This window comes from Cricetulus griseus, chromosome 10 (assembly GCF_003668045.3).
Source record: "Cricetulus griseus strain 17A/GY chromosome 10, alternate assembly CriGri-PICRH-1.0, whole genome shotgun sequence".
Classification (NCBI taxonomy): Eukaryota; Metazoa; Chordata; class Mammalia; order Rodentia; family Cricetidae; genus Cricetulus; species Cricetulus griseus.
The window spans coordinates 24,948,202-24,961,463 of NC_048603.1; positions in this window are offsets into that span (position 1 = coordinate 24,948,202).

Here is a 13,262-nt window from a genome sequence, read left to right on the forward strand (position 1 = left end):
GAGAAAGGCTTTGCTAGTTGCTATAGGTCTGAGGCTTTGGATCCTTGTAATAACACACATTCATCCAGGACATTGTTTGCTCTGAGAACTTCCTGCACTCCCCATATGAAAAGAAATGGCTGATTCTATCCTAATTCTGCTGTTAACTGCCTGTGTAGATGACCATATGACCTACCAGAGCCTCAGATTCTCCATGTAGAAAGCTCAAAATGTCATAGTGACTAATGCTATCTAACTGCTGGAAAGGTTGGACATAGTGATAAAAAGTGAAATAACCACAGTTGAATCTTGCCAGGAACTTTCTATTTTCTGGTGTTATTCTGTGTTCTTCATTTGTAGCTGCAGCAACATCACAAAAGAAATGTCAAGATTATCCCCATTGGTCTGGTAAGGAAACATGTTTATGCAGTTGAACTAATTCAAAGAGACTACTTTGGTCATCCATAGTAGAGCATCCTACAAACTCAACCACTCGAGCTGTAGAAACTATAGTCTGGCCCGGGAGTCTATACTCTGAGTTGTTCACATTTATGCACGCAAAGAACATTTAATAAGTTCTAAGCAGACTATAGATATAAGAATATGTAATGTTCACTAAATAACTGATAGTTTTCGCATCTCTTAGAGCGTCCTAGCACAGCCTTACTGTAATCTCAACTTGTTTTTTCCTTAAGCTATTGTAACGTTTTCCTAATTCTCCATGTCCGCTCTTCTTTCTACATCCATGTGCCCCAAGGTGAACCCAATAAACAGGATTTTTCAGGTCATTCCACTAGTCAAAATTCTCCAGTGGCTCATCACACAAGGGATGATGCTTAATTATGTTACTCATAGCATTCACTAGAGGTTTTATCTTTATTTCCTCTACAACATCATTTCATATCTCCTCTTCATGTCCAGGTCACCCTCCATATATACTGAATATATACCCTGAATTTCCATGCCTGTGCACTTGCCTTTCTTTCTGAAATTTATTTTAATCTGTCCCAACATTCTATTTTTTTTCGTAAGAGAAAACAGGCCTCTTTATGACTTGTGTTGTATTTTGTGATACTCTCTAAATCATTTGGATATATTTGTAATAAAAATCAGATCCGATATCTTGCCCCCCACTTTCCCTCCTACATTCCCTCAGTCATATCACATGTGTTCTTCTCCATGCTTCTCGTAGGTTCGTCTCATCTTTCAAGTCCTAGGCAGTTTGCAGATTAATCTCCAAGTGTATCAGATGAATTCTGGTAACTTCTTGGCTCACATCCAGGATTCACAGGGGAAAATAATTTCATATCAGCAATTCTAATTACATTATTCCCTCAACATATGAAGCTGGAAGGAAGAGGTGCACTAAATTACAAAATCTAGTCACAGGAAAAGGTGGAGCTTTTCTAGAGACCAATGGAATGAGAAGGTGCAGTGATTTAAAAACAAAACACAGAAAACAGTAGGTATGCTTACTGAAGGGATACATTTGTACTACCAAGTTCACATGCGTACACACACACACACACACACACACACACACACACACACACACACCGAGAGAGAGAGAGAGAGAGAGAGAGACAGAGACAGAGACAGAGAGAGAGACAGAGACAGAGACAGAGACAGACATACCCAGAGACCCACATGCACACACATACACACACAAACACACCCACACATGGAATATCTTCCCAGTCTTCATATCAGTCATGCTCAGTAAATGTCAATTATTAGTTGAATATGGTTATGTATGTACATTGATTCATTGATGTGTGCAGAGAGCAAGAAGAGAGAAAAATCCCTTTATTTCCTCTCTGGAAAGAAAATGCTGCACCAGACAGTTTCTTATCCTTGACATTAAGTGTGGTCATAGGCCTCGTAATGAAATGGATTATTTACTCTCAAGTTGATAAACATCTGTAGATTGTTTTCATTTCACTAACACAGCTCATCATACACTCTGACCGTTGTCATGAGTTAGTGGGGCTTGAGTTTATGACCAAATAAGAAGGAAATAATTCAATGTTGACTTGGGAGGAGGGCTTTGTTCTCAGTTTGTCTTCTTTTCCATACTCCACAACTGACATGCTTCTGTCTAAAGACTTCTTTCTTGACAGATAGATACCTTTAACCTTTTGGTATTTCAAGTGGTACAAATGAGAAAGCAGGCAAGACCATTACAATAGTTATGAAATCACATAGACAGCCATATACTAAGGATCAGCCAAGTGGATGGTGGGAAACCCGCTGGAGAAAATGATGCCTAATTTGGTACCTTTGTTTACTTAACAGAGAGGTAAGCAGAGCTTACATACTCTGCTCAAAGCTATGAAGTGATAGATCCAATAGACAACACAGTTCTGCACCATGCAAACTAATCTCTGCATACTACATATTTGCCATTGAATCACAAGCTGTTTTCCTAAGGAAAACAAAACCCACAAAGGCATTGATAGGCAAGGACAGGAAGATTACAAAGGCATTTTTGCAGACTCTCATCCACACTGGCAACCTTGCGGGGAGGGGTGCATGAAATTCCACAGCAGGGATTTTACAGAGTATATCTACAACTGTTGTAATTTTAAGAAGCAGTGTACAATAGAAAGATGCCAGCTTGAGGGGAGTTTTTGTTTTTGTTTTTTTTTAATTGGGGGAAAGTGAAAGGGAAAATGCAAAGGGGAAGAAGGGAGACAGGCCTCTAGTGACAGCAGCAGCAGAAGAGAAGCGAGGGACAGAAAGAGAGAGAGAAGGAGAGGGCCAGAGAAGCAGAGAGAATCAGGGAGAATGATAGGAGGTGGGCGGGGCCCTTTTAAAAGGAAACAGTGAATGTGTGCAGGTGGTGCTCTTAGTGGCTGCAGCTGAGGGAGAGTCCTGTCAGAACCACAAGGGTAGGCAAGGACAGATTTCTGAATACTAGCTACAACAAAATGATGGCACAGAAGATACTGAGCTAATTTTTCCTTCTAGTGTTTTATACATATGGCAAGTGTGAAATTTTTTTGACTGTTTTTAAAAAGCCAAACCTTGAAAGGATGAAGATGGTGCTATGCTATTCAATGCTGAGGATACTGAGGAGCCAATAAGGTGATCTGATGATGTCCCATGTGAAAAACAATGAGGCTCATTAGGCAATGCATTGAAGCGTCCATCAATAGATGGATTTGAGATGACAGAGGTGAATAGTAAATACTCAAAGAAATGTTGACATCTTAGAAGCTTGTAAACATTGTCTTAATCACCCTATGGGCACAGACTTCGGACCATGGCCCTTTAACTGTATTAGGTCTCTTTCTGCATCCAAAAGTGACACCACACACATACCGCAAAATTATCACAATCATTCCATGAACTGCATATATTCCAATTATCTTTTTTATATTCTGTGTATTTTAAAACCAGCCATGAAAATAGGACTAGAAGCATCTAGCCAGTGACTGAGCATTTATGTTTGCCTTGTAAAGTGAAGTGACTGCTGCTAAGAAAATGACTTTCCAAGCGTTCACAGAGGTTTTTTTTTTTGTTTGTTTGTTTGTTTGTTTGTTTGTTTGTTTTTTGTAATCCAGTGACTCAGGGGAAGTGAATAACAGGGTCTAAATTTCTGAACTTGGGGAAACATTAATCCATCCCAGTCTTGTTACGATAAATCTTTCTGCCAAAAGCCGCCTGAGCCCCACCGCCACATGTGAGCTTTATGCCAGCCACCCGCCTGAGTTAGGGCGAAAATGAATATATAGAAACTTGTATTAGATTCAAAGTTCTTTGGCCAATGACTAGGATTCTCATCTGCTAGCTCAGTCTTAACTATCATAAATCTATATATTTTATAAGACTTATCTTATAGGACACCTTATTGGAGTCCCTCCTTGCCAGTGGCTTACATCCTGCTGCTGGAGGAGGCGAACGGGAAAAGGGGTACTTCCTGTTTCCTCGATTAAATATGTCTCCTTGCTATGTCACTTCCTGCCTGGATCACCACTTCTCTACTACATTTCCCAGAATCCTCTTTGACTTCTAGACCTGTCTAACTTGCTGTCTCATTGGCCAAACAGTATTTTATTCACCAATCAATAAGATAAATATACACAGTCTACCTAAATTTTGGTTATGTTTCCTGCCCTATCATATAGAGTACAAATTCAGCAATGGGAAGAGAAGCAGCTTCCATCACCCAAACATATCTGGATATGCATAGTATGTTTCAAGTACCTGGTTTGTTGCTGAAAGCCAAAACACAAAATCAAATTCACCCAAGTCTAGTATCACATAGAATCCCAAAGAGACTATAGGTTTACACTAGTTTTATCTTTTTCAGAAGACTGTCTTTAAGCAAAAAATAAAACTCACAATGTGCCCATTATAGTGTAAAGGATAGGATTTAATTGGAACAGAATTATTGAATTTGTGCCTAGATACCTAAATCTTCCATGCCTATTAGGTCTAAAAAGCCTAAGATTCCCAAGACTGTTTAATTGTATTGTCTGTTTTCTTTTGTGTCATAGATTCTACTCATTTCACAGCTTATTTTATATTGGTTCCCATTGAAGTTATTCTAACCAAGATTGCTTAAAGACAGAGAATTTAACCTTAATCCTGCCTTGATGTGTTCTGTGGCTTGTGATACATTATGAGTGAATGGCTTCCAACAATATGTTGAATAAGGCTTGTAAATCCCACAGTGTTCACAGATCATATAATTAGCTCATGCAATCATCCATTCAACAAATATTTACTCTATTTCTGTTATATTCCAGATTAGCGTGTGTCTAGCTTGTTAGCAATTCTGATCCAATGATTCCTGATAAATGAACTCTCATCAGGAATGGATGTACATGAAGGGCTACACAGATGTAGCCATTCCAAGACAGAAAAAATAAAACCTCATTACTGTTATGCAGTAATATCTTATTTTTTTCTTTTCTCTCATTTCTCACAATTTTCCATAATAAATACTTATTACATTTATAATGAGGAAAGCCAGGTATAGTGAAAATATATTATTCTAGTTTTATTTTAAATGTGTTTACCATTAACTTCACCAGTTCAACATTTTTGTTCCTCTACTTTTTTTTTTCCTGGCACTCTCTCTGGAGACCAGGCTGGTCTAGAACTCATAGAGATCCACCAGCCTCTGCCTCCCGAGTGCTGGGATTAAAGGTGTGCACCACCAATGCCTGGCTAAGAGGTGATTTTTGTTTTCTTTATTTTTTTAAATCCTATTTTTGGTTGTGAGCCTCTCCTTTAATAGCTGAGCCATTTTATTTCATTATAGGTTGTTTTGTGGTGCATGGGAAGTGTTGCAAGGGCAGAGAGCAGATACAAAGGAACAGGACCAGGAAATGAATGGGAAAGATCCAAAGAATAGCTAAAAAGAAAGTCTTTAAAAATCTTAAATTTTAAGGCAAGATACCACACGTACATAAAGCATGAAGAGAAAGTTTTGACTCAAGTGTTCACTTTGCATTCACCCATGATAACTGAAGATTGTCTCTCCTTGTTAGTAAATATGGAAACCATAACTTCATGATGGCCTTTTTTGTGTGTGCCACTAGCCCCCAAATAAATGGACCTTTGAGCTGGCAAAGTTCTGTCTTCCACCCTCCCTGGCCTTCCAAGAATCAGTGACTGTTCTCCAGAAAGGATGCAGCCTGTAAATCACAGAAATGAACTCAAATGATTTACTTTAAGCTTAAGCTACTTTGATGAACTGAAGAGTTGAAGATGACATAGCTCAGGTACTCCTAATAATTGGTTTATTGTTAAGCATTCCAGCAAAAGCAGCCTCTGGCCTTACCTGCCACTGAGTAAGAGTTAGAAATTCAGTAAGAGTACCATATTAGATAGATAAGAAATAATAACCCAGCGTACTTCTTTAGATTAATAGAAGTATTGATTGTTTACAAATGCAATTATCAGGATATACTAGGAAGTTAAAAATCAAGAAAGTACTATTACTTGGGATGGTTACTAATTCTTTAAAATGCAAAGAATTTCAAACTGTTTACAAAATAAGTCAAGTATTCTGTCAAACACAGTGAAACAGCAAATGAATGTTTAAAGCTATAGCTTTTAAAATTACCTTGCTACTTTATTATTTATTTATTTGTGTGTGTGTTTGTGTGTGTGTGTATGAGAGAGAAAGAGAGAGAGAGAGAGAGAGAGAGAGAGAGAGAGAGAGAGAGACTATGTGTATGTGTGTGAGTGCCCATGTGATGATCAGAGGACAACTTATTGGAGTTGGTTCTTGCCTTCCACTATTAGGGTCCCAAATATCAAGCCAGCCTCTCAGTCTCTGCAGTGAGTACCCACTGAGCTTGCTGTCCTAGAATTTTAAAATATGGCCTGTTGCTGTCTGAATTTAAAATCCCTCTCCAGAGGCTCATGTGTTTGAAAACATGTTCTCTACCTCGTTTTTCAAGGGTTATAGAACATTTGATGGGTGAAGCCTAAATGGAGGACATGAGTTATGGCATCCGGACCTTGAAGTTCTATACTCTAGACCTATTTTCCTGTCTTCTCTTGGCTTTCTGGCTCCCGGTGCAATGTGACCAGAATTCTGCTCCTGCCTCCATGCCTTTCCCATTGTGATAGACTTTACCTCCTGAAACTGTAAGCCAAAATAAACTTTCATCCTGAAGTTTTTTTCTTTTGTCACAGAAACAAGAAAAGTGACCAGTATGTGGTATTTCTCTATTGTGTTTGTGGGAGAGGCATTGAAAAGGGAAATTTAGGAACAAACAAATTAGGATGTTTTTCCAAGGATCAAGGGGGTGAGCCAGATTTGAACATAGACTTTTCTTAGTTAGGTTTTTATTACTTTGAAGAGAAACCATGACCACAGCAACTCTTATAAAAGAAAAACATTTCATTGGATCTGACTTACAATTTCAGAGGTTTATTCCACTATCGCTGTGCTAAAACTTGGCAGTGTGCAGGCAGACATGGTGCTGGAGAAATAGTTGAGATTTCTACATCTTGATCCACAGGCAGCAGAAGGAAGCTGTGTCACTGGACAAAACTTGATCATATCAGACCTTAAAGTCCACCCCCACAGTGGCACACTTCCTCCAACAAGGCCACACCTCGTCCAACAAAGCCATACCTCGTAATAGTGCTGCTCCCTGTGGGGACCATTTTCTTTCAAACCACCACAAACCCTGACACAAGTTGTCGTCTATAGAGTAAATTTCCCTGCTATCAATGAGGGATTCAGAACATCTCAGCTGGCTTTTTTCTCATTGTACCTCACAGATGTAGGCATTGGCATACCATCAAATGATTAACACATTTATTTCATGGCATTCATCTCTTCACCACATATATATTGCCAAGAGACGTCAAGTTAAATGATATACGAGGAACTGACAGGACTTCTTACTCAAAGTGGTAGATTGTGGGCTTACTCTTTGCATGTGGCTGAATAAAGTTACTTTCCCTCATGAGAAACAATGGTATAAAATATCACTGTCTCTATTTGCAAGAGACTTTGCAAGTATCTTACAGTCCTGGCACTTGAAGGTTGTGTAAGAGCACCTTAAACGAGGCACTTACAACATGAAATTGCATGCTTACCTCAGGATTCTGGAATCTTCCCAAACACTTTGCTTACCTTTGGCTGAGTTTCCTGATGGGATGAAAGGGGATTTCCAATGAGTGACCGCACAGGGCTTATCTCGAGTTGTGAGAACAAGCAGTAAGAGAACTAGAAAACTGTTAGAGAGAGAAATGACTATGTACATTATGAATAACTGTTTACATGGATAGAGGAAAAGGTTGTTACATTCCTAACCATTTGGTAAGCAAGTCTTTTGTTAATGTACTGTCTGTCTTGTAGACACAGGAGTTTAGATGAAGCATGAAATGTTACAATGTTTCAAATTCAGTCCATTGGGTCTTCCTTTACCAGTAAAGATTCCATTCTCCTCTCTTTGTGCCAGAACTGCAGTTTACTTTAGAAGAAGGTATAGTATTTTGAAACAAGAAGAGGTGCATCAATTCCTGGACATATTCAAATTGAATAATATGTGTTGTTTCCCTGGGCTCTTCAGATTTCAAATGGAGGAACCATGATCTCATGCAAAATATAGGGATGCTATAAAGATCAAGTAAGACAATGACTATAAAAGTGGCTGCTAATCAAAAGCTGAGTCTGATAGCAATCTCTGTTGTTATTGTCTTTAGCTAGCCTATCAAGAATTTTACCATTGAATACTACATAGTTAAATTTGTGATTTAAGTCTCAGGTATCCCAAAAGAATGGAAGTGCTTGAGGTTAGGATTTAGTCATTTCCTAACCCTACAACTTCTAGTGAAGTCTGTGCAAATCTCTTACTCTCTTCCCCGGCCCCATGCACTTCCTGCTGAAGGGAATTCCTCTTGAGCTCTTCTTAGTAAAGAATACTCACATAGCAATGGCTGACTCTTTTAGAAAAGGATCCAGCTCATTCTACACTAGGGCCCTGAAACTTAATTTTAGCCACAGCGTTGATGGAAAAGATCACAGAGCTCAGGACACTCTTCAGTGGAAATGAAATTGGAGAAAGACATGAAGCCAGAAATAAGGGCCTTCTGCAGGAGTGTTTGGGGACATGGACTTCAGCACCTCAAGTGCTACAACCCTAAGCTCAAGTGTCTTGCTATAGGTAAGCAGAGTTCCCCTTTACTGACACGCAGCTCCGCAGAAAGGAATGCACCTCAAATAGCCTCATTTGCTCAGTAACCACTTTTGGACTTCAAGTTCCTTAGAGCCCTGCCAAGTGCTGATAGCAAAGACAGTTTTGTTTAGAGAAGGGACTCATGTAAGATGCTCTCAGCTGGACCCTCCCTGGGAAGTCTTCTTTTCCTAATGAGAGAGAAATTCTGAGGAAGAAAAAGACCTAGTTGTCTATGACACACGTTGTACATTTTCATGTTTTCTTTATGGGCTGCATACTGTAGTTCCCGAAATGCTTTTGGACATCCGTTTTTTTTTTTTTTTTTTTTTTTTTTTTTTTTTTTTTCAGAATCCTCAACATCAGATTGTCAATCAGGTTCTATTTGTAGCAGTACACTTACTGCTAATAATAAAAAGGTAGCTTCTTAAAACTTATCATTTAAGTTCTCACACTTAAAATCCCCATAAGACTCATATACTAACAACTCTTTCCTGCTCTTGCACATTAGCGAGAACCCCAGGAATCGGGAGCTTTGATTTAAATGGTCCAAATAACCTTACAAAGTTCATAAGCTTTGGCTGTTCCATTTAGCACCCATGTATTTAACATAGTTTCTGCATGTGTTTGTTTTAATTATTTTACAATTAGCTTCAACAGATGATCTGATGATATATTAACACACACATGCATACACTGATCCAATGGGTGTTCACCTGGGAGACGGACGATGACTGAATAAGAGTCTAAGCTTCCCAGATTCTCACTCCACAGAGACCCTTGCTTTAGTTTTTCTCTTCCCCTCATTCCATTTCTCCATCATTGTTAGAATTTTGCCCGTGTTTTCTCTATTCAGAGTGTGCCATGCCTTTCCTTGTCCTGGTAAACGTGATATGCTTTTGATGACCTTGTGCTTGTGATGACTTTTCTCCATTTCCTTACCTAAGTCCAGCTCATTTTCAGAATTTAGCCAACCTGCCAACATAACCCATCTATGACTCCCTACCTTAAAAAAACTCTTCTTATGTCATCTTACACAGCCCTGAACAAATCCCTAGCAGTACATTACACATCACATTAGAATTCTTTCTTTCCATGTCTGTACTACATTATAAATTCTTCAGTAAGAAACACATTGGTTTGGGTCATTCTCTCATCCCACAAATCTATCTTGAAGGCCTAACTTTTAGAACCTGTAAATGTGAGGTTATTTGGAAATAGGATTTTTGTAGACATAAATTAAGACAAGAACATGCTGGAATAGAGTAAAGTCATAATTAGAAATAACTGATATCTATATAAGAAGATAGACACAGAAGAGAAGTGAGGCAGTTGTAAGCCAATGTGTGATGAGAATTCCCAGCAGTCATAAGAATATAGGAATAGTGTACTCTTGACTATTCAGAAAACACAAGACTTAGAAGATACCTTGAATTCTGCCTTCCATCCTCTAGAGCAGGAATAAAATGCCATTGTCTTTTTACCCACTTTCTTGTGTGATTCTTTTAATGGAATCTTGGGAACACTATAGAGTTGTCTTATATATTACAATATTTATATGCCAACCTAAGCAGTGGCATATAGCAAACAAGTGATCATTTGTCATTTATAGTAATCTGAAAGCATGTGTAATATTCTGTAGCTTTTCTTATCTCGTATTCACTAGCCATCCAAATTCCACTGAACCCTATAGGCCCACATGCAGTGGATTTCTGTCTTGGAAAACTTCTTAGTGAATTAAATCCACCGTCCTTTGGATTCCTGAAACTGTTTACTGTTGATGACTGGAATCCTTGAAGTCTCAGTGCCCTGCAGCATTTACCTTGACTTCAGCAAAGATCTCAAACCCTCAGAATTTTTGTGGATATTCTATCTCTCTTGTCTAGTATCAATTATGAAAGAAGCATGTGATATACTTCATCTATAACATAATAGTAACTGGGTGTGTATATATTGTGTTCAAATGATGACAAGAAAATTAAGCATCAGATTGATTATACGAGTTGCTTAAGACACTACGTCTGGGAAACGGCAGGTCAGGGTTTGTCCTATTTTAGCTTGCATTTCTGTTTCTGCCATTTGGTGAGACTTCAGAGTGGTAACTAAGGTCGAAGTCCTCAATTGCTCTTTGCTGTTGCTGACGAAACCTGAGACTTTTGACCAGCAATAGGAGCTGAGCACACAGATATGTGGGACATGTGAACCCAGCTAACCTAGAGACCTGGAAGACAGAGGCTGCAGCAAACACACACACAAGCCTCTTGTAATCTCCTGTAATCAGGTCCAGCATAGCCCAGCTTCCCATGGGATGGCTCACTCTGATCTAATTGCCTGAAATAGCAAGTCAGCTTTGTAAGTTCAGGTTGGGTTACATTAATTAGTAAACAGTAGAGGAAAAGAGCAACACTAGGGATGTTTCCAATATGCTGTCCTCATGATATTTCATGCCCTTCTCTTCAGTATTCTCCATGGCAGCACTTCCCTGACAGCAGTGGAGAATTTCTTTATAAATACATAGAGTTCTTAAACTGTAAGGAAAATGGACAAGTGCTATGTCTTTCTAAAGTAAAACTAGGTACCAGAACATTCTGTAAACTTGAAAGTGCTGCATCAAGTCATTGCTTTAAAAACATGGATATCCTGATGATTTTTTAACACCGGGACCCTAAATTGGTTCATTCATATTACCTTAGTTTAATTATTTTAATCTGTCTCTGTTTTGTCCGTGGATTAGCTCCCATCCCTGAGAGATGTGCTTCAAGGCCCCCAGTGGATGCTTGAAACTATAAATAGCATAGCCCCCCTCCTTTTAATATAATCTACATCTATTTATACCTATATCTATTTAAGTCTCTATATATGCATATATATATACATATATATATATATAATCAGTGATAAAGTTTTATTTATAAGGTAGCCATGAGAAGAATCACACAAAACAAACTAATAAATTTGAAGTTATAAGAATATATTTTAATAAAACTATGTAATTTTTGATTTCTCTGTCACAAAATATAGGAGAAAAGGGAAGGTTTGTAGGTGGGATGGTGTGAGAAAGAGCATGATGGCATACTATTATTACATCACATTACTCAGAATAGAATGCAATTTAAGACACATGGATTGTTTGCTTCTGCAATTTTCTATTTAATCTCTTCAGACCGCAGGTGACTTTGGATAACCATAACTATGGAAAGTTCAAGTGCGGATAAGGGAGGACTATGGCATTAATTTTGCTAAAATAGTATCTGAGTCATATTGGCTACTTTAACAAAGTGCCTTGGCCTGGGTGTTCAAACAACAGACACTTACTTCTCATAGTCCAAGACAGACATCCTAGACCAAGGTGCCAACAGCTGTTGGCAAGGCTTGGATATGGCTGCCTCCACATTGTTTTTTTACAAGGAAAAAGAGGGGAGAGAGTAATAGGATAGAAAGATAGTGATTATTTCTTAATCTTCCTGTACTATATCCTCATTGTTGGATGATACAGTGGCATATGTGTGTAGTCCCAGTACTCAGAAGGTTGGTATGTATTGGTTGTTCCACCCAGGCTTCATAGCTAGAACCTGTCTCAAAAGAAACAATGTTCAGTCATGGGGCTCCCATCCTCACGATCTCGTCTTGAAATTATCTCCAAAGACCTTACCTCTAAATGCCAAGGCATCAAGGGTTAAAGTTCTCATTTATGAATCTGTTGAACACACAAATATGCTATCTGTGACAAAAAGTATATGATTTGGGGCAAAAATGTTCTCATATAACAAGATCCTATCTGCTCTGTAAATTACAGAGCAGACATAGAATGGTTGATTTTGAAAATTCACGTGGGCTTGAGTGGGTTTATTTGATATTTTTGAAAGCCTAAATATGTATTTTTAAAAATCACTGTGGTCCAAAACCTTGTTTTTGTTCCAAACATCACAAGCACATGACTCTCTAACCTCTTCAGAGTGGCTTATATGGAACAGATCTTCAATAATCAGTACACTTGCCAGTGATATTAGTGTTATCGGTGACTTCATGCATAGACAAGACAAAACTCTGTTACGATGTTACAATTATAAAATTATGGGAATAAAAGTCATTTGACAGTTATCAGAGAAAGAAATATCAATGGATATTGAACCTAAGACATGGAGATGAGGTGTGAAATGGGATTGGCCCTGTGTTGAAGAATCCACTCTAGTAGCTGTTAATCACAGGCATGAAGCAAATAAATTTAATGATGAAAAACGTCACTGACACTAACTGGTCAGAGTGAATGCCAGCATGAATGAGCCTGGTTTCCTGTGACACTAGTTTTGAGATAAAATGACAGTCAAAATTGAATAGCTTGAATCTAATCTTGGGTAAGCATTGGACAAATCAAGATAGGGACATTCTACAGAATATTGTGTCTGTAATCTTCAAAGAAACATGGTTATGCCAGTGAAGGAGAGGCAGAGTAACTGGTCATGGTAAAAAGTGACCATGAAGACAAGACAACTTTGGGTAACATGTGATACTGGTTGGGACCCCTTTGGCGATAAAGATCTTTCCCGGGACAATTGGTTAAAATGTGGATCTGGTTTCAGGGTGGCCAGAAGTATAGTCATTCTTGTAATTAATCTACCTTTGAAATTATTT